At 39.2% G+C, this 9,926-nt stretch overlaps 1 non-coding gene across 1 annotated transcript; it reads left to right on the top strand.

Moving 5' to 3' along the window:
• The first annotated feature begins 6,044 nt into the window (after positions 1 to 6,044).
• LOC148568755 (small nucleolar RNA R71) lies at positions 6,045 to 6,152 on the top strand. The gene has a single exon (XR_015882286.1). It is a non-coding gene; the product is annotated as a small nucleolar RNA R71 (small nucleolar RNA).
• The last annotated feature ends 3,774 nt before the right edge of the window (positions 6,153 to 9,926 follow it).

The following is a 9,926-nucleotide window of genomic DNA, read 5'->3' as shown; positions in this document are numbered from 1 at the left end:
CGATCATGCTGGAATAGGATTTACTATCCTTTTGCATCTGTCACTAACGCCCTGAAATCGCGAGTTTGGAGCTCGTCACAGTCATTCATTCATTGAATCCTACTCGGAATACCACAGACAAGGTTTAGACTTTCCGGATTCTCTTGAATGCCGCCATCATTCTAGCTTACGCCACGAAGATTCTAATTAAGAGATCTAAGAGATACTCATTCAGTCGAAGGTAGAACGGAAGTGGTTGTCAGGCACGCGTTCATAGGGAATGATGATGATTGTCACGTTCATCACATTCAGGTTGAAGTGCGAATGAATATCTTAGAAGCGAAATAAGAAGAATTGAATAGAAAACAGTAGTACTTTGCATTAATCTTTGAGGAACAGCAGAGCTCCACACCTTAATCTATGGAGTGTAGAAACTCTACCGTTAAAAATACATAAGTGAAAGGTCCAGGCATGGCCGAGATGGCCAGCCCCCTAAAACGTGATCACAGGATCAAAATACAATCCGGGATCCAGGATGGTCAAAAAGACGTCTAATACAATAGTAAAAGGTCCTATTTATAATAAACTAGCTACTAGGGTTTACATGAGTAAGTAATTGATGCATAAATCCACTTCCGGGGCCCACTTGGTGTGTGCTTGGGCTGAGCTTGAGTGTTGCACGTGTAGATGTCCTTCTTGGAGTTGAACGCCAGCTTTTGTGCCAGTTTGGGTGTTCAACTCTGGTTTTGGCTCCTTTTCTGGCGCTGGACGCCAGATTTGGGCAGAAAGCTGGCGTTGAACGCCAGTTTACGTCATCTATTTTTGGCCAAAGTATGGACTTTTATATATTGATGGAAATCCCTGGATGTCTACTTTCCAACGCAATTGGAAGCGCGCCATTTCGAGTTCTGTAGCTCCAGAAAATCCACTTTGAGTGCAGGGAGGTCAGAATCCAACAGCATCAGCAGTCCTTCTTCAACCTCTGAATCTGATTTTTGCTCAAGTCCCTCAATTTCAGCCAGAAAATACCTGAAATCACAGAAAATCACACAAACTCATAGTAAAATCCAGAAATGTGAATTTAACATAAAAACTAATGAAAACATCCCTAAAAGTAACTAGATTCCAGTAAAAACATACTAAAAAAAATGCCAAAAAGCGTATAAATTATCCGCTCATCACAACACCAAACTTAAATTGTTGCTTGTCCCCAAGCAACTGAAAATCAAATAAGATAAAAAGAAGAGAATATACTATAAATTCCAAACTATCAATGAAACATAGCTGCAATCATATGAGCGGGACTTATAGCTTTTTGCCTCTTGAATAGTTTTGGCATCTCACTCTATCCATTGAAGTTTAGAATGATTGGCATCTATAGGAACTTCAGATTTCGAATAGTGTTATTGACTCTCCTAGTTCAGTATGATGATTCTTGAACACAGCTTCTTTATGAGTCTTGGCCGTGGCCCTAAGCACTTTGTTTTCCAGTATTACCACCGGATACATAAATGCCACAGACACATAATTGGGTGAACCTTTTCAGATTGTGACTCAGCTTTGCTAAAGTCCCCAATTAGAGGTGTCCAGGGTTCTTAAGCACACTCTTTTTTGCTTTGGACCTTGACTTTAACCGCTCAGTCTCAAGTTTTCACTTGACACCTACACGCCACAAGCACATGGTTAGGGACAGCTTGGTTTAGCCGCTTAGACCAGGATTTTATTCCTTTAGGCCCTCCTATCCACTGATGCTCAAAGCCTTGGGATCTTTTTTATTTGCCCTTGCCTTTTGGTTTTAAGGGTTATTGGCTTTTTCTGCTTGCTTTTTCTTTTTCTTTCTATTTATTTATTTATTTTTTTTCGCCTATATTTTTTTTTCTGCAAGCTTTGTTCTTTGCTGCTTTTTCTTGCTTCAAGAATCATTTTTATGATTTTTCAGATTATCAAATAACATGTCTCCTAGTCATCATTCTTTCAAGAGCCAACATATTTAACATTCTTAAACAACAACTTCAAAAGACATATGCACTGTTCAAGCATACATTCAGAAAAAAGAAGCATTGTCACCACATCAATATAATTAAGCTAAGTTCAAGGATAAATTCGAAACTCATGTACTTCTTGTTCTTTTGAATTAAAACATTTTTCATTTAAGAGAGGTGATGGATTTATAGGACATTTATAACTTTAAGACAAAGTTACTAACTACTAATGATCATGTAATGAAGACACAAACATAGATAAGCACATAACATAGAAAACGAAAAACAGAAGAAATAAGAACAAGGAATGAATCCACCTTAGTGATGGTGGCGTTTCCTTCTTGAAGAACCAATGATGTCCTTGAGCTCCTCTATGTCTCTTCCTTGTCTTTGTTGCTCCTCCCTCATTGCTTTTTGATCTTCTCTTATTTCATGAAGCATGATGGAGTGCTCTTGATGTTCCACCCTTAGTTGTCCCATATTGGAACTTAATTCTCCTAGGGAGGTGTTGATTTGCTCCCAATAGTTTTGTGGAGAAAAGTGCATTTGAGGCATCTCCGGGATCTCATGGTGATGAGCTTCATACGCCTCTTGAGCTCCATGAGTGGGCTCTCTTGCTTGCTCCATCTTTTTCTTAGTGATGGGCTTGTCCTCTTTGATGAGGATATCTCCCTCTATGTCAATCCCAGCCGAATTGCATAGGTGGTAAATGAGGTGAGGAAAGGCTAACCTTGCCATGGTGGAGGACTTGTCAGCCACCTTGTAGAGTTCTTGAGGTATGATCTCATGAACTTCTACCTCTTCTCCAATCATGATGCTATGGATCATGATGGCCCGGTCTATAGTAACTTCAGACCGGTTGCTAGTGGGAATGATTGAGCATTGAATGAACTCCAGCCATCCTCTAGCTACAGGCTTGAGGTCCAATCTTCTTAGTTGAACCGGCTTGCCTTTGGAGTCAATCTTCCATTGAGCTCCTTCTACACATATGTCCATAAGGACTTGGTCCAACCTTTGATTAAAGTTGACCCTTCTAGTGTAGGGGCGTTCATCTCCTTGCATCATGGGCAAGTTAAACGCCAACCTCACATTCTCCGGACTAAAATCTAAGTATTTTCCCCGAACCATTGTAACATAGTTCTTTGGATCCGGGTTCTTACTTTGATCATGGTTCTTGGTGATCCATGCATTGGCATAGAACTCTTGAACCATTAGGATGCCGACTTGTTGGATGGGATTTGTTAGAACTTCCCAACCTCTTCTTTGAATTTCATGTCGGATCTCCGGATACTCATTTCTTTTGAGTTTGAAAGGGACCTCGGGGATCACCTTCTTCTTGGCTACAACATCATAGAAGTGGTCTTGATGGGCTTTGGAGATGAACCTTTCCATCTCCCATGACTCGGATGTGGAAGCTTTTATCTTCCCTTTCCCCTTTCTAGAGGATTCTCCGGTCTTAGGTGCCATCAATGGTAATGGAAAAACAAAAAGCTTATGCTTTTACCACACCAAACTTAGAATTTTGCTCGCACTCGAGCAATAGAAGAATGAATAGATGAAGAAGAAGAAGAAATGGAGGAGAGGAAGGTGGGAAGTGTTTCGGCCAAGAAGGGTGTAGAGGGGTGTGTTGTGTGAATTTGATGAAGAATGGAGGGCTTTATATAGGGAAGGGAGGGGGGAAAGGTTTCGGCCATATGGGTGGGTTTGGGTGGGAAATTGGTTTTGAGTTTTGAAGGTAGGTGGAGTTTATGAGGTAGGTTTATGGGGAAGAGTGGATGGATGTGAGTGGTGAAGAGGTGATGGGGAAGAGAGTTTGAGGTGATTGGTGAAGGGTTTTTGGGGAAGAGTGTTTATGGGGTTGTGTGAAAGAGAGTGGTGAGAAGAAGTGAGTGGAGGTAGGTGGGGATCCTGTGGGGTCCACAGATCCTGAGTGGATCCTGTGGGGTCCACAGATCCTGAGGTGTTCAAGGATTTACATCTCTGCACCCATTAGGCATGTAAAAATGCCTTTGCACACAACTCTGGGCGTTCAGCGCCAGGTTGGTGGCCATTTTGGGCGTTCAACGCCCATTTGTGTGCCATTTCTGGCGTTGAACGCCAGAACCATGCCTGTTCTGGCGTTCAGCGCCCAAAAGCTGCCCATTTTGGGCGTTCAGCGCCAGAACCATGCTCTGTTCTGGCGCTGAACGCCAAACAGATGCTCTTCCAGGGTGTGATTTTTCTTCTGCTATTTTTGATTCCGTTTTCAATTTTTATATTTATTTTGTGACTCCACATGATCATGAACCTATAAAGACATATAACTAAGAAAAATATAGTTAGATAAATAAACATTGGGTTGCCTCCCAACAAGCGCTTCTTTAATGTCAATAGCTTGACAGTGGGCTCTCATGGAGCCTCACAGATGTGCAGAGCTTTGTTGAGACTCTCCAACACCAAACTTAGAGTTTGGATATGGGAGTTCAACACCAAACTTAGAGTTTAGTTGTGGCCTCCCAACACCAAACTTAGAGTTTGACTGTGGGGGCTCTGGTTGACTCTGCTTTGAGAGAAGCTTTTTCTGCTTCCTCTCCATGGTTGCAGAGGGGATCCTTGAGTTTTAAACACAAGGGAGTCCTCATTCCATTGAAGGACTATTTCACCTTTGTCAACATCAATCACAGCTCTTGCTGTGGCCAGGAAAGGTCTTCCTAGGATGATGGATTCATCCTCTTCCTTTCCAGTATCCAGGACTATGAAATCAGCAGGGATGTAAAGGCCTTCAACCTTTACTAACACGTCCTCTACTTGTCCATAAGCCTATTTTCTTGAACTGTCTGCCATCTCTAATGAGATTTTAGCAGCTTGCACCCCATAGATTCCCAGTTTCTCTATTACAGAGAGGGGCATGAGGTTTATTCCTGAACCAAGGTCACATAGAGCCTTAAAGATCATGGTGCCTATGGTACAGGGTATTATGAACTTTCCAGGATCCTGTCTCTTCTGAGGCAATGTCAGTTGATCCAGATCACTTAGTTCATTGATGAACAAGGGAGGTTCAACTTCCCAAGTATCAATGCCAAATAATTTGGCATTCAACTTCATGATTGCACCAAGAAACTTGGCAGTTTGCTCTTCAGTAACATCCTCATTCTCTTCAGAAGAGGAATACTCATCAGAGCTCATGAAGGGCATAAGGAGGTTCAATAGAATCTCTATGGTCTCTAGATGAGCCTCAGAGTCCTTTTGTTCCTCAGAGGGAAGCTCCTTATTGATCACTGGACATCCCAGGAGGTCTTCCTCCTTGGGATTCACGTCCTCCACTCCCCTTGTAGGTTCGGCCATGGTGCTTATGTCAAGGGCCTTGGACTCTCCTTTTGGGTTCTCTTCTGTATTGCTTGGGAGAGTACTGGGAGGAATTTCAGTGATCCTTTTACTCAGCTGGCCCACTTGTGCTTCCAAATTTCTAATGGAAGACCTTGTTTCATTCATGAAGCTCATAGTGGCCTTGGATAGATCAGAGACTAGATTTGCTAAATTAGAAGCATTTTGTTCAGAGTTCTCTGTCTGTTGCTGAGTGGATGATGGAAAAGGTTTATTATTGTTAAACCTATTTCTTCCACCATTATTAAAGCCTTGTTGAGGCTTTTGATCCTTCCATGAGAAATTTTGATGATTTCTCCATGATGAGTTATAGGTGTTTCCATAAGGTTCACCTAAGTAATTCACCTCTGCTATTGCAGGGTTCTCAGGATCATAAGCTTCTTCTTCATAAGAAGCCTCTTGAGTACTGTTGGATGCAACTTGCATTCCATACAGACTCTGAGAGATCATATTGACTTGCTGAGTCAATATTTTATTCTGAGCCAATATGGCATTCAGAGTATCAACTTCAAGAACTCCCTTCTTCATAGGCGTCCCATTACTCACAGGATTCCTTTCAGAAGTGTACATGAACTGGTTATTAGCAACCATGTCAATGAGTTCTTGAGCTTCTGCAGGCGTTTTCTTTAGGTGAATGGATCCACCTGCAGAAGTGTCCAGTGACATCTTTGATAGCTCAGATAAACCATCATAGAATATATCCAGGATGGTCCATTCTGAAAGCATGTCAGAGGGACACTTTTTGGTCAACTGTTTGTATCTTTCCCAAGCTTCATAGAGGGATTCACCTTCTTTCTGTCTGAAGGTTTGAACATCAGCTCTAAGCTTGCTCAGCTTTTGAGGAGGAAAGTACTTGGCTAAGAAAGTCGTGACCAGCTTATCCCAAGAGATCAGGCTGTCTTTGGGTTGAGAATCCAACCATAATCTAGCTCTGTCTCTTACAGCAAAAGGGAAAAGCATGAGCCTGTAGACTTCAGGATCTACTCCATTAGTCTTAACAGTATCACATATCTGCAAGAATTCAGTTAAGAACTGAAAAGGATCTTTAGATGGAAGTCCATGAAACTTGCAGTTCTGCTGCATCAGAGAAACTAATTGAGGTTTCAGCTCAAAGTTGTTTGTTCCAATGGCAGGAATGGAGATGCTTCTTCCATGTAAATTGGAATTAGGTGCAGTAAAGTCACCAAGCATCTTCCTTACATTATTATTATTTTCGGCTGCCATCTCCTCTTCCTGTTCAAAAATTTCTGAAAGGTTATTTCTGGATTGTTGTAATTTAGCTTCTCTTAGTTTCCTTTTCAGAGTCCTTTCTGGTTCCGGATCTGCTTCAACAAGAATATTCTTGTCCTTGCTCCTGCTCATATGACAAAGAAGAGGGCACAGAAAAATAATAATAATAATAGAGATCCTTTATACCACAGTATAGGGATCCCTTTGTAAGTGGAAGAAAAGGGGGAGACAAAGAATGTAATATAATGGAAGAAACACAACTTGTGAGGAGGGTTGAGATGTGAGATGAGATGTTAGTAGATGAATGAATAAATAGAATAAGATGGGAGAGGGATAATTTTCGAAAAATATTTTTGAAAAAGAGTTAGTGATTTTCGAAAATGGTTTTTGAAAAATGTTAGTATTTTTCAAAAATTTTTTTAAAATCAAAAATAAAAATAAGAATAATTAGTTAATTAAAAAGAAATTTTTGAAAAAGAGGGAAGATATTTTCGAAAATTAGAGAGAGAGAGTTAGTTAGGTAGTTTTGAAAAAGTTAAGAAACAAACAAAAAGTTAGTTAGTTAGTTGAAACAAATTTTGAAAAGATAAGAAGTTAGGAGGTTAGAAAAGATATTTTGAAAAAGATAAGATGAGAAGATATTTTTGAAAAGATATGATAGAAATTAGTTTTTGAAAAAGATTTGATTTTTAAAATCACAATTAATGACTTGATTCATAAGAAATCACAAGATATGATTCTAAAATTCAAAGTTTGAATCTTTCTTAACAAGCAAGTAACAAACTTCAAATCTTTGAATCAAAACATTAATTGATTATGTTATTTTCGAAAATTTGATATAAAAAAAAGAAAAATATTTTTGAAAAATATTTTTGGAATTTTTGAAAATAACTAAGAATTTTGAAAAAGATTTGATTTTTGAAAAAGATTTTGAAAAAGATAAGATTTTCAAACTGAAAATTTGATTTGACTCATAAGAAACAACTTGATTTTAAAAATTTTTTAAAAAGTCAACTCAATTTTCGAATTTGATGAGAGAAAAAGGGAAAGATATTTTTTTTATTTTTGAAATTTTTATGAAAAACATGAAAATTATGCAATGCATGAAATTTTTAGATCAAAACAATGAATGCATGCAAGAATGCTATGAATGTCAAGATGAACACCAAGAACACTATGAATGTCAAGATGAACATCATAGACACAATTTTGAAAAATTTTAATGCAAAGAAAACATGCAAGACACCAAACTTAGAATTCTTTAATGCTTAGACACTAAGAATTCAAGAATGCATATGAAAAACAATAAAAGACACAAAACAAAAGATCATCAAGATCAAACAAGAAGACTTACCAAGAACAACTTGAAGATCATGAAGAACACTATGAATGCATGAAATTTTCAAAAAATGCAAGATGCACATGCAATTGACACCAAACTTATGACATGACTCATGACTCAAACAAGAAACACAAAAATTGTTTTTGATTTTTATGATTTTCTAATTTTTTTTGGATTTTTTCGAAAAATTAATTGAAAAAGAAAAAATAAGGATTTCAAAATTTTTAACATGAATTCCAGGAATCTTGCATTCTTAGTCTAAAGCTTCAGTCCAGGAATTAGACATGGCTCACTAGCCAGCCAAGCCTTCAATGAAAGCTCCGGTCCAAAACACTAGACATGGCCAATGGCCAGCCAAGCTTCAGCATGTAATTCAGACATGACATGCCTGACATACTCATTCCCAAAGGAATTAGACATGGCTTTACAGCCAGCCAGGCTTCAACATGCTTCATGAAACACTAGAATTCATTCTTAAAAATTTTGAATAAAAATTTTTTTGAAAACATTTTTATTTTTTCGAAAACAGATGAGAAAATTTTAGAAATATTTTTGAAAAATTTTTGAAAATAAAATAAAAAGAAAATTACCTAATCTGAGCAACAAGATGAACCGTTAGTTGTCCAAACTCGAACAATCCCCGGCAACGGCGCCAAAAACTTGGTGTTGTTGCCGGATCCAAACTTGGCACTGATGTTACCGGACCAAAAGCTTGCCGAAAACTCAAACAATCCCCGGCAATGGCGCCAAAAACTTGGTACGCGGAATCATGATTACACTTTAATTATGTAAAGTTCATTGCTCTTTCTTTCCCTGGAAATGGTGCCAAAAACATGATGCCAAAACCACGGTTCACAACTCCGTGTAACTGACCAGCAAGTGCACTGGGTCGTTCAAGTAATACCTTACGTGAGTAAGGGTCGAATCCCACAGAGATTGTTGGTATGAAGCAAGCTATGGTCACCTTGCAAATCTCAGTTAGGCAGATATAAATTGATAATGGTGTTTTCGAATTTAATATAATAAAATAGGGATAGAAATACTTATGTAATTCATTGGTGAGAATTTCATATAAGCGAATGGAGATGCTTTCGTTCCTCTGAACCTCTGCTTTCCTGCTATCTTCATCCAATCAGTCTTACTCCTTTCCATGGTTGGCTTTATGTGATACATCACCACTGTCAATGGCTACTTTCGGTCATCTCTCGGGAAAATGATCCAATGCCCTGTCACGGCACGGCTAATCGTCTGGAGGCATCACCCTTGTCAATGGCTTCATCTTATCCTCTCAGTGAAAATGGTCAACGCACCCTGTCACGGCACGGCTATTCATCTGTCGGTTCTCGATCATGCTGGAATAGGATTTACTATCCTTTTGCGTCTGTCACTAATGCCCTGCAATCGCGAGTTTGGAGCTCGTCACAGTCATTCATTCATTGAATCCTACTCGGAATACCACAGACAAGGTTTAGACTTTCCGGATTCTCTTGAATGCCGCCATCATTCTAGCTTACGCCACGAAGATTCTAATTAAGAGATCTAAGAGATACTCATTCAGTCGAAGGTAGAACGGAAGTGGTTGTCAGGCACGCGTTCATAGGGAATGATGATGATTGTCACGTTCATCACATTCAGGTTGAAGTGCGAATGAATATCTTAGAAGCGAAATAAGAAGAATTGAATAGAAAACAGTAGTACTTTGCATTAATCTTTGAGGAACAGCAGAGCTCCACACCATAATCTATGGAGTGTAGAAACTCTACCGTTAAAAATACATAAGTGAAAGGTCCAGGCATGGCCGAGATGGCCAGCCCCCTAAAACGTGATCACAGGATCAAAATACAATCTGGGATCCAGGATGGTCAAAAAGACGTCTAATACAATAGTAAAAGGTCCTATTTATAATAAACTAGCTACTAGGGTTTACATGAGTAAGTAATTGATGCATAAATCCACTTCCGGGGCCCACTTGGTGTGTGCTTGGGCTGAGCTTGAATGTTGCACGTGTAGAGGTCCTTCTTGGAGTTGAA

Source organism: Arachis ipaensis, chromosome B4 (assembly GCF_059453495.1).
Source record: "Arachis ipaensis isolate K30076 ecotype BB chromosome B4, ASM5945349v1, whole genome shotgun sequence".
NCBI classification, from domain to species: Eukaryota; Viridiplantae; Streptophyta; class Magnoliopsida; order Fabales; family Fabaceae; genus Arachis; species Arachis ipaensis.
This window is presented reverse-complemented; position numbering and strand designations above follow the sequence as displayed.